The following is an 11,750-nucleotide window of genomic DNA, read 5'->3' as shown; positions in this document are numbered from 1 at the left end:
CCTATTTGGCCTACAGACAGAAGGTGGACTATAGAGGATTTAACAAGACTATAAGAGTTACCCTCGTGAGCTACCACCAATCCAAAATGCAGGGTGCATCCATGTTTAACCCAAGTCTAAGAACCACGCTTACACTTATGATTAATACTTTACTCCCTCTAGAATAGGAATAAAGCACTCAAAAGAGTCATAATCCTAATGAACAATATAAACAAGATGCTTACATAAATCAGAAGTTAATTACCAGAGAAATCTTAGAGGCAAGCTCAGATAGAACTTAGATCATCCAAGGTACAAGCTATAGAGAGAGAGCACCGATAGGCTAGCACCTCCTCCAAACTCTTCCCTCACTCTCTATCTCACTATTTCTATTTATAAGACTAGATCCTATGGAGGATAAATCTTCTTTTGATAGCTGGCTCTGATCCTGATGAGGAGGATATGAATTAGGGTTTCAGGATGGCTCTGTTGGAGGGGGTACAAGGCTGTATATATAGGGGTAGCCTCAATTCTGGACACTTAGATCAAACCGATTTAAAAGGACGACGTAAATGCAATCTAGGAGGTGGTGGAGAACCGACATTCGAAGCAAAGACTAAACTGTGGGGTCACTGGGCTGGCTGGCCTATAGGTGGGGCCGGCTGGCCCCACATGTCATTCCCCCATAGTCTTCTTCGGTGGGTTGCCTTCTGGTGCCTTCTAGAATATTCCCAAGTAGGTACCGTTGCGAATAAACGTGATTTGCTTTAACGAATAGGTCCTCCTTGACGGTTTTTTGGATATACCTTGCTAAAAACACAGATTCACCAAAACTTATGAAATTTGTTAGTTTAAACCTCTATACCTATATTTGGTGATGGAATCAAGTATATATACAGGTTATGTTGGCGGTTTATGATTGATGTTAATGATTGTCAACACTTAACATAGACATCATAGCCCCAAATCTTCAAGAACGACAAACTAGGACATTTCCTGGTCCATATCTCATATGGTGTCTTCTCCATGGATTTATATTAGATGGTACACAGTTTAGTGTAAACGTAGCTATCTCAAGCGCATACCCCCAATAGTACAATGGAAGATCAGTTTGACTCATCATTGACCTCACCATGTCCAACAAGGTTCGATTTCTCTGCTCGGACACACCATTCCATTATGGCATTCTAGGTGGAGTCAGTTGTGGAACAATTCCACAATTCTATAGATGGTCACTAAACTCATGGCTCAGATATTCTCCCCCATGATCCGATCGCAGGAATTTAATTGTCTTGCTAGTATGATTCTGCACTTCATTTTGGAACTCTTTGAACTTTTCAAAAGATTTTGCCTTGTTCCTCATCAAATAGATTTAGCCGTATCTACTCAAGTCATCGGTAAAGGTAATAAAGTATTGAAAGCCAACTCTTGCGGTTGAGTTCATTGGGCCACATACATATGTATGTACTAGGCCTAATAGCTCACTTGCTCTCTCACTTTGTCCAACAAAAGGAGCTTTAGTCATCTTTCCAAGTAGGCATGACTCACATGTCTCGATTGATTCATAATCAAAAGAATTGAGAAGACCATCCTTATGGAGCCTCTCTATGCGCTTCTTGACTATATGGCCTAAGCAACAATGCCACAAGTAAGTAGGATTATAATCATGTTTACAAACTCTCTTAGCATTAACATTATTGATTTTAGTTTCCTCAAGATTAAGAACATAAGCCCGTTCACAACGGGACATCTCCCATAGTACATGTCATTCATAAAAATAGAACAACACTTGTTCTTTATTACAAATTCAAAACCATCATCCTCTAAACATGAGGCAGAAATAATGTTCTTATTTAATGCAGGAACAAAATAGCAATTATTAAGTTCTAGCACTAATCCAGAAGGTAGCGACAATGAATAATTGCCGACGGCCAATGCAGCAACCTTTGCTCCATTCCCAACACGCAAATCCATGTCATCTCTTGCAAAGCGCCTAATTATTTTTAGTCCCTGCAACGATTGGCAAGTATGAATCATTACACCAGTATCAAATACCCATGCATCATTAGAACATGTTGCAAGATTAATTTCAATAACATTAAAACCTTGAGTGGAGGTCGCACCTCCATTCTTTTTCTTCTCTTCTAGGTACTTCTTGCAATTCCTCGACCAATGTCCTTTCACACCGCAGTGGAAACAAACATCATCAGGGGAGGGGCTAGCCTTTTTATTCTTTTCTTTGGCCTTAGTTGCCTGCTTAGAAGTCTCACTTTTGGCAGGTTTCTTAGCCTTGGCTGGACATTTTTGCTTCTTACCCTTCTGGACTATCATCACATGACCAGGAGCCTTCCTCAGGCTCACCTCTGCCATCCTCGATCAGTGTCTTCTTCAAGCCATTCATGTGATAGTTCATAATAAATGGCTCAAAGCTAGCTGGTAGAGACTATAGAATCACAGTGGTGGAGATATCGTCATCGAGGGGAAAACCTAGTCTCTACAAGCTCTCAATGTAACCAATCATCTTGATTACATGAGGGCTGACCGGAGCGCCTTCAGCAAGCTTGCTACCAAATAGGGCCTTAGAGGTGTTAAACCTATCAACCCTTGCCTGGTTTTCAAACATGCCACGTAGCCCCTTGATCATGTCATGCGGGTTGGTGCTATCATATTGTTTTTGTAGCTCAGAGTTCATGCGAGCAAGCATCAAGCACTACACATCCACAACGTCATCTGTGTGCTTCACATAAGGATGATACGCATTAGTGTTGTGTGCGACATTCTAAGGCTCATCTGGGTAAGGTGTATCAAGAACATACTCTTTCTTTTTCTGCCTGAGAATAGTTCTCAGGTTTCGGTTCCAATCAACAAAATTAGTTCCATTTAGTTTTTCTTTCTCTAGGATCGATCGCAAATTAAAACTCGAGTTGCTTGACATTTTCTACAACAAAAGAGATATGCAACGGTTAGCACTACTTTCATTAAAATGTTTTTAATAAAAGAAACCTCACTATGTTTTGTGAATGTCCCCCGACATTGCATAGTGGGACGAGACCCTACATTCCCTATGGAACTACTGAGCTTTGGCATCACTGCTAGCATCATAGTGAACTAAGTAGGCAACGCTTGCCAATCGCATCAAATGTGACTCTCATTCGTTGGTTGATATCATATATCTTGACTTCTAACACTATGCCCTGAAACCCAAGTCCAACTTGAAAGTTTTGTCAAGTAAACCAGTACTATGATGTGATGTCCGACACCACCCAATAGATCAAGGTAGAAGATGATGCGCCCTGCTTTGGTAGACCCATCACCTACTAACAAGACCCTAAAGGTGCAGCTATTGGAAGGGCATAAAAACTTAATTTTTATGAGGGATTTTTATACTCATCACAGGCAGTATATAAATATAAATGTCACAGATAATTAAATTATTGTGATAGTATGTCCTCTCTTCGTCCAACGAAAAATAAGACGACCACCAGCAATGGGTGAGGGTGCCTACTCCTAGGCATCCTAATCCCAATTTCAACACTCTCTTCTAGACGGTGTTATCACCGAGTCACCTTGCCTCATATCGATAAATTACATAATTTAATTTGCCATTTACATGCTAATAGCAAATTAAAAATATAAATTACATCACATGAGCACTCCACAGAACGACACGCAGGCCGAATACAATAAACGAACAGCCTCAACCCAGCTTTAATAAATAGCGACACACATGCTGCACCAAATATTACATCATCACATATGATTTTGAGGCCATACCATCACATCATTCTCTGCAAAAACGAGTTAGACATTTCTACGAACGATGTTATGGGTTTTTAACACGCAGTTGCCTCCGCCAGCCAATGACGGATAGAACTGTTTTTTTGCATGCTGCTATAAATTAACAAGCATGGCATTCTAGCCGGAATAGCCATACAACTGTATATCAACTGCTTCGCTACATGAATTCACAACCCAGCCGCGTGAAGCTCGCACGCCATCAAAAAGATGGCTGATTAGCTAGTCACGTAATAAGGAAGCAAAAACGGAGTAAAGCAGTCCGATACACACATAATGCTATCCGTTAAAAAGATCTATTCTACAGCCAACCGCATTAAAATAATCTAATAAAAAACAAAGCAAGCACAGCTCTAGATACCAAGGGTTACGCGGGTGGCTACACGTTAGCTCAAATTAATAACCGCGTAAAACAGGATCGCTTACATATTATACCTTCCCGGCACGCAGCGCAGCGAAAGACTTGGCGGATCACACGTAGTATTTGTAGTCGACGTCCAGGAAGGAATCATACCGTATGATATAGCGTGCAACGTAGCAGCACCTCTACGGACGTTCACATGTAGGGAGAGGAGAACGGCGGCGACGTAGCGTGCTAGTGCTCTTCGATGCACGCGGATTACAATGGAACCCAAAGGCACTGGCTTCTGGTCAGTGGCGGAGCCAGGATTTTTAGAAAGGGGGGCCAGCCAAGTTTAATTAATAGATTGCTATAATCAAACTCCCAGGGAAGATGAAGATTGGATATACTTTACCAAATATATCTCATATAAAGTCATGGTTTCATATTTTTCAATACATAAAAGTTACTGCAAGCAAAAGTATTCATAGAAACTAACCTTTTTTCATTTTAGTCCTACTCTGCGTGTCTTCGTATCATAGAAATTATCAGTAAGTGTATCAGTTGTGAACTCAATTGCAATCTCCTTCTCAATGCATAGAAAAGATCTGGAACACAACAACCACTGCAGAAAAATCTGGGCAGATGGAAATCCAAGCATAGGAAGATGGCCAAAACGCAAGAGGAAAATAACAGAGCAATAAGCTAGCAGAGGAATAACGAAGAAGGGGGCACCGACGCACCATGGACGCTGGTGTTCAGGCGAGCCTTGGGAGATAGAGCAGGAAGAGCAAGAAGCGGGTGGACGGACGCACTGTCTCCAGCGGCGGCGAAGACGGTGAAGGCAATCCTCGCAACCGACGGAGGCAACCACCGTAGCACTGGCGTCGCGTGCGAGGCTAAAGGCCGTCGCACCGTATGGGAACGACGGCACCAAGGGCATAGTCGAGTTGAAGGCATGGTGGGCCAATTGGAACAGGAGAAGAAAAAAAATTAAAGCCCAATGGGTGTGGAGGCAGGCAATCCATGCGGGGACACGGAGGCCTGCGGAGAAGGCACGCGTGGAGTCCACGACACTAGCTAGATGGCCCAAATAAAATAATGAAAGCCCATGTATGTATGTATAAATTAGTAAAAGCAAACAACATCAAGTTAATTACACCCAACTAGAGCATAGGCGTTAAAAATTTTCAGGGGGTGGGGGGCGTGGCCCCTACTGCCCCCCCCCTAGCTCCGCCATTGCTTCCGATGGCTGCACGCATGCATGCACATGCACACACACACGCACGCGAACAGTAGAGGGCAGCGGCGTGGGTGGGTGCCTTGTGATTAGGCTAATCACCACCCTGGCTAGTGATTAGCTTTTATATATAAGCATGCTCATGGGCCAGCCCAATGGGCCACATTGGGTTGCACTAAGCCCATATTTAATTTCTCTTGAGCATTAACTAACACATGCCGGCCGGAGCGTGTCATCACACACTACTACATGCGCCGGCCTCGTCCACCTCCGGCTCAAGGTTACACCCGCACCAGCAGCTGCTCCGATGCCTCCACCAGCGGCTCCACCTGCTCCTCCACTGCCCAAGGGTGCTATCCTGATCCCTCCAGTGACCAATCAGCGCTCCATGGCGACATTGCGAAGAGTGGGTTTTGGGTCCTTCCATGTTGCTCCTCTGTCTCCAGTGCCGAAGACCTTCCGTTGCGCTCTAGTCGACCCCAATTGGTGAGCAGCTATGGAAGATGAACACAGTGCTCTGCTGAAGAATCACACATGGGATTCTATGTCTTGGCCCCCTCGAGCTAACATCGTCACTAGCAAGTGGATCTTTAAGCACAAGTTTCAGTCTGATAGCTCCCTCGAGAGGTACAAGGCGCGCTAGGTTCTCCATGGTTTTACCCAGTGGCCTTGTGTGGACTTTGATGAGACTTTTAGTTCCGTGGTGAAGTCTGCTACTGTTTGCACTATGCTCTTCCTGGCTCTCTCGTTGATGGTATGTCCACCAGCTCGATGTGAAGAATGCCTTTCTGCATGGCAACCTGACAGAGACAGTGTATTATCAGCAGTCATCTGGGTTTGAGGATTCAGCTCATCTGGACTTTGTCTGTTGCCTGAACAAGTCCCTATATGGCCTCAAGCAGGCCCCTCGTGCCTGGTGCAATCAGATGGCTACATACTTGCTATCTCTTAGGTTTGTGGAAGCTAAGTCGGACACCTCACTCTTTGTTTACCAACGTGGATCAGATACTGCTTCCCTGTTGCTCTATGTTGATGATATTGTCCTCATAGCTTCCTCACCCGGTCTCCTTCAGAGGATCATCTTAGCTCGTCAGTAGGAGTTCGCCATGAAAGACCTTGGTGAATTACATCACTTCCTCGGCATGCATGTTCAGTGATGTGGTGATGGACTTCTTCTTTCTCAGTGACAGTATATGCTGGATATTCTTGATCGCGCATGGGATGGCAGAGTGCAAGCCCTATTCCACTCCAGTGGACACCAACCCAAAGGTTGCTGCAGCCGATGGCGCCCCTATGTCTGACGCCTCAAATTTCCACAGTCTCACCGGAGCCTTACAATACTTGACGTTCACTCAGCCAGATATTGCATATGCTGTATAGCAAGTCTGCCTTCATATGCATGACCCCCGTGAGCCTCACCTTGCATCCTTCAAGCAGATCCTTCGCTATGTTCGAGGCACTCTCCACCTTGGTCTCTTGCTACGACTGTCTACTTCAACTGATCTTGTTGTCTACACTGACGTTGATTGGGCTAGTTGTTCGGATACTCGCAAGTCCACCTCGGGCTATGCTATGTTTCTTGGTGACAATCTCATCTCTTGGTCCTCCAAGCGCCAGAATACGGTGTCAAGATCCAGCACTGAAGTCAAGTATCGTGTGGTGGCCAATAGAGTTGCTGAGGCCACCTGGCTACGCCAGCTTCTTTGGAGCTACATGCTCCTCTTCGGTGCGCCACACTGGTGTATTGCGACAGCATCACACTACTACAAAATAACGATATTGTATCACTTTCTTGTAACATATTCATCAATGTGTTCTAGTGAAATTTCATAGTAACACAAAATAGTGTGTTACAAACTTTGGTTGTAACACAAAACACTTTTTTATAAAAATGTGTCACTGGTAATAATTATAGTAACACAAAATTAATGTTACAAGCAAAATGTTACAAAAGTGTACTATGTTGTAACACATAAATGGAACATATAAAATGTGTTACAAATATATACCTTGTAGTAACACAAAATAATGTTACAGTCCAAGTGTTACAAAGAAACATATACATGTGGACCTTCCTATTCATAGGTGACACGAACATCGCACCTAGCTGTCGTCAAGGCTGTTAGGCAATCACTTCGTGGTCATCACATGAGAACCAAGTAGCAATGAGTAAGGGGTTGTTTGTATGGTGACATGGTAGAGGACGTGGCGGGTGACGTGGCATTTAACATTTGGCCCATATAGCATGGGTTTTTATTATTATTTTCATTTACAATCTGCCCAATTGGCCCAAAAAAATTTTGGCCCTGCTACAAATTAGCAACATTATAGTCTAGTCCCATATTGTGGGCTAACCCAATTCTTCCACGTATTTCATTAGTTTTTTAATAGACCACCTAGTTCTTCCAGGTGTTGCATTCTTATTAGTCTAGATTTCAGCTTTTATTTTTTTATTAGTCCACATCATAATAAACTGGAACAACCCAATAAAAATCCGTACATATAATTCAAGTTTACAGGCACATAACCACTCAAGTTACGAACACATAATGAGATAATTTATCAAGTCACAACCATGACGAGCATCCTAGTACGAGTATAATCTTTTTTTTTTTGAACTGAGCATTTTATTACTCATCGACTCCGGCCAAATCGCTGGTTACCACACACTCAAACTCCTGAGGTACACTATCCAAGTGTTACTAATGTCACTGGAAAACTTACACCTGGCAGCTGCTAAAGCATGAGCCACCCTATTGCAGTCACGTTTGCACACACTAAGATTACATGATCTAAGCTCTACGCTAATAAAAAAAATCATCTCCGTGACTAGACCCCCAATTGTGGACAGCCTATAGTTATCGCCTGAGAGAGCATCTCTGACAAGCATGGTGTTGGTCTCCACAATGATCTCCTGCACTCCCATGCTGATTGCCACCTGAAGTCCTGCATAACAAACCAGCAGTTCTCTGCAGTTACTAATTGGCAAACGCAAGATAAAACTTAATAGCAGTGGCAAACCATGGCTGCACTTTGCTCTCTACAGTTACTACAGCAGCTGTACAACAGCAGGTGCAGGAAGCTTTAGTGAACACTCCCTTTAACATTTGGTAGCAATGGAACTGAATAATTACTCTAGAGAGTCTATAGCCCTTGTATCATAAATATGGTAGTTCACATTTTTTTAATTATATCTTAGCTCATGTTAGGAGTATCATGTTGCATAAGTCATCCATCAACAACTGAGACATGTAAGAATAGAACCATTTAAAAAAACAAGAAAATGCACATGGTAATTTGACTAGTTGCAAAACTGTAAATAAGCACAGCTGCTAAAGTTGCTAAGCAAGCATCAACATTCCAATAGAACGCCTAGTCATTCATCCTCAATCCATTACGAGCACAACTCACCTCCAACAGAAATCGACCCATATGGTAGTAGCCAAGACCTGCCCAACATCTCATTCACCTCATGTAGCGGCATCAAACCATGAATCAGGAACTTCATTAAAAGTTAACCCCATAAAATTTTAGGGTCAAAGGCTGAATTAGTGAAAATATGCTGCGTTAAACAAATGTTTTTTGGGATCACAAGTTCAATAGAAAGATTGAATAGTGAAAACATGCAGCATTAATCCATGTGCTTGTGCAGCAGTCTATCATGTTGTCAGCCAGTCTCTATTTATGCAAAACAGTGCCATACTCTTGAAGCACAAGTCAACCACTAATGAACTAACAAAGTAGGCATGAGTGCCATAGCAATAGAAAATACAGCAGGTACTCAGTAGTTCTTAGTACACATACCAAAGTAGCATTTCTTTTCTCCATTAAGAGAGAGTTACAGATGTACAAAAACAATTAACTTGTGCTGCTGGACTACGTAAAGAAAACTGAACTTAGTAATAAATCAACTTAAGAATGTGTAGAGAACTAGCATGGCCAAGTAACAATTAACTTGTGGTTTCTTTATACATTTTCGATATCGTATCATACAGGTATAACATATATTGTTACAATCATACCATTGACCACCCCAATAAAGTTCACATATATAAATTATCATTATAGTAAATATTTAATAAATATGAGAAGAACTTGTACAATTACACAATAAAGAAGAAGGAGAAACACAAACCATTGAAGAAATGAGCTTGCACAATAAAGAGTCAGGTACTGCACCTCATGAACTATGATTGGTCATTCAATCCATTGCCACTAGCATCCGCAGCATCACTAGCATCCACCATGGTTCCCTCAATGTCTGTTCTAGCCCATTGATGTCTTACATTTGCATTATTGAACATATCTCCAAGGTGTGTGACATGGAATGGCTCATTTTCTACATCATCTTCCCATTCATCACAACCTGTGTCATATATATATCTTGGTTTCATCTTCATGACTATAGACCACTCATGGTTTTCTTTGTCTTCAGCATAAAACACCTAGTCAGCTTGGTTAGGAAAAATATACGGTTCATGAACAATCTTTTCTCCTATATGTATCAGGTGTGAGAAATTAACAAGTGTGTAGCCATACTCATCCTTCTTTATTCCTCTTTTAGAAATAACATCAACCCATTCACATTTGAAAAGTACCACAGAAAAATTCCCAGAGTAGTTTAGCTCAATAATATCAATTATCCTCCCATAGTAAGTCACATCACCTAAAACTGGCCTGCCATCACTTGCACTGGCATAACTTGATGTTTTTGCAGTTAGCACTACACCACTATTTTGTGTCACCCTATCCAACCGTTTGGGCCTAAAACAGAAACTGCGACTGTTGAAAGCACGGTACCTTTTTGCAGCATCAACTGGGCCATGAGCTAGCCATCTAATGTCATCTTTAACACCATGAATGCCATTTTCCCTCTCTAACTGCATTATCTGTACAATTATACAAGTTTAGTCCAGCACGTTAGTGCTACATAAGCATTCTGAGTTAAGGTACTTACATGACCTCTAAACCATTGATGGAACTTCTCATTTTGGATTTTCTCAACATCTCTATGACTGGCTCTACGTCTAGTACCTTTTCCAATGATCTCTTCAGCATGAGCTCTACAATTTACATGTAAGAAAATTTATGGGAGGCAAAAAAAAATTATGTTTACAATGTTGAGATATTACCTAAGGTATGGATTGACATCGGAACAATTGAATAGCACATATCTATGTCCTATGTGCTTGTACTTTAGCCAAACCTCTTAGGACATAACTACTTGGCTTCCCAAGTGGTTTCCCAGATTGAGGAAAAATAGTTGATGCATGTCTAGTAGAGCATCCAAGTGACTCCTCTTTATCATCATTCCGCGAAAGCCTATTAGACAATGTCTGAAAACCATTAAGAAATGTTGAACAAAAGTGCATAGCCTCTTTTGCCAGAAATGATTCTGCAATGCAGCCCTCTAGACGAGCTTTATTTCTCACGTTTGACTTTAAATCACCAAGGTACCTACACAAACTAGTATAAATTAATAAAAACTATAATTTAGCATGCAAAGCGAAGGTACCAAACATGGCTCTTAATTTTTTATAAGAAAAATGTACCTTTCCACAAAATACATTGATCGATAACATACAGGACCACCTATTTTTGCCTCTGTTGCTAAGTGAAGAACTAGATGCACCATGATAGTGAAAAACCCAGGGGGGAATATCATCTCCATCCGACATAATGTCATTATGATTCGGTCCACTAACTTCTCAAGTTCATTCATGTGGAGAACTTTTGCAATGGTCTTCTCATATCTTCTCATATCTAAGACCAAGCTTCTCAATGGTCTTCCGAGCCTCCACAAATGTTCTAGGTATATTTGAACCATTTGGGAGAGCTAGCTGTAAAATTTGATGTAGATCATTAATTGATTTATTGCTCCACTTGTTGGTCGGCTTCACATGAAACAATAGGACTAGGAAAGAAAGTTTTGATAGCTCACATCCTTCTCATAAAGGTTCATCAGCAGCCCTAAGCAAATCAAAGAAATCTTGTGTTTCCGCATCTGGTCCATCTTCAGATAAACCTGATGCGTGAGGTCCATTTGTGTGATGTTCATCGTCTATATATCCAAAGGCTTCTTGGACTACTTGGTGCATATTAGTGTTTAAACTTGGACGCGGTGACTATGAATCTTTGTTAGCAGAGATATAAGAAGTTGTTTCCCCATGACAGCCCCATATAGTGTATCCATGCAGCATTCCATCACACACTAAGTGCTCATACACTATTTCTTGCATTTGTAATTGTCTATTGACACATTTGACATAGGGGCATTGAATCTTTGCATCGGACTTTTTCCCATTGTAGGAAAACTTAAGAAAATCCTCTACCCTAGCTATGTACTCATCACTTGGTCTTCTGGATTGCAACAACCTCTTAATAGCACTTAAGTCC

General features: G+C 41.7%; 1 pseudogene; it reads right to left on the bottom strand.

Annotated features, from left to right (window-relative positions):
* Positions 1–9,541: 9,541 nt before the first annotated feature.
* LOC136465537 (uncharacterized) lies at positions 9,542–11,040 on the bottom strand (annotated as a pseudogene).
* Between the last annotated feature and the right edge of the window lie 710 nt (positions 11,041–11,750).

This window comes from Miscanthus floridulus, chromosome 7 (assembly GCF_019320115.1).
Source record: "Miscanthus floridulus cultivar M001 chromosome 7, ASM1932011v1, whole genome shotgun sequence".
Taxonomy (NCBI): Eukaryota; Viridiplantae; Streptophyta; class Magnoliopsida; order Poales; family Poaceae; genus Miscanthus; species Miscanthus floridulus.
Note: the sequence above shows the minus strand (reverse complement) of the source record. Positions and strands in the feature narration are given on the sequence as shown.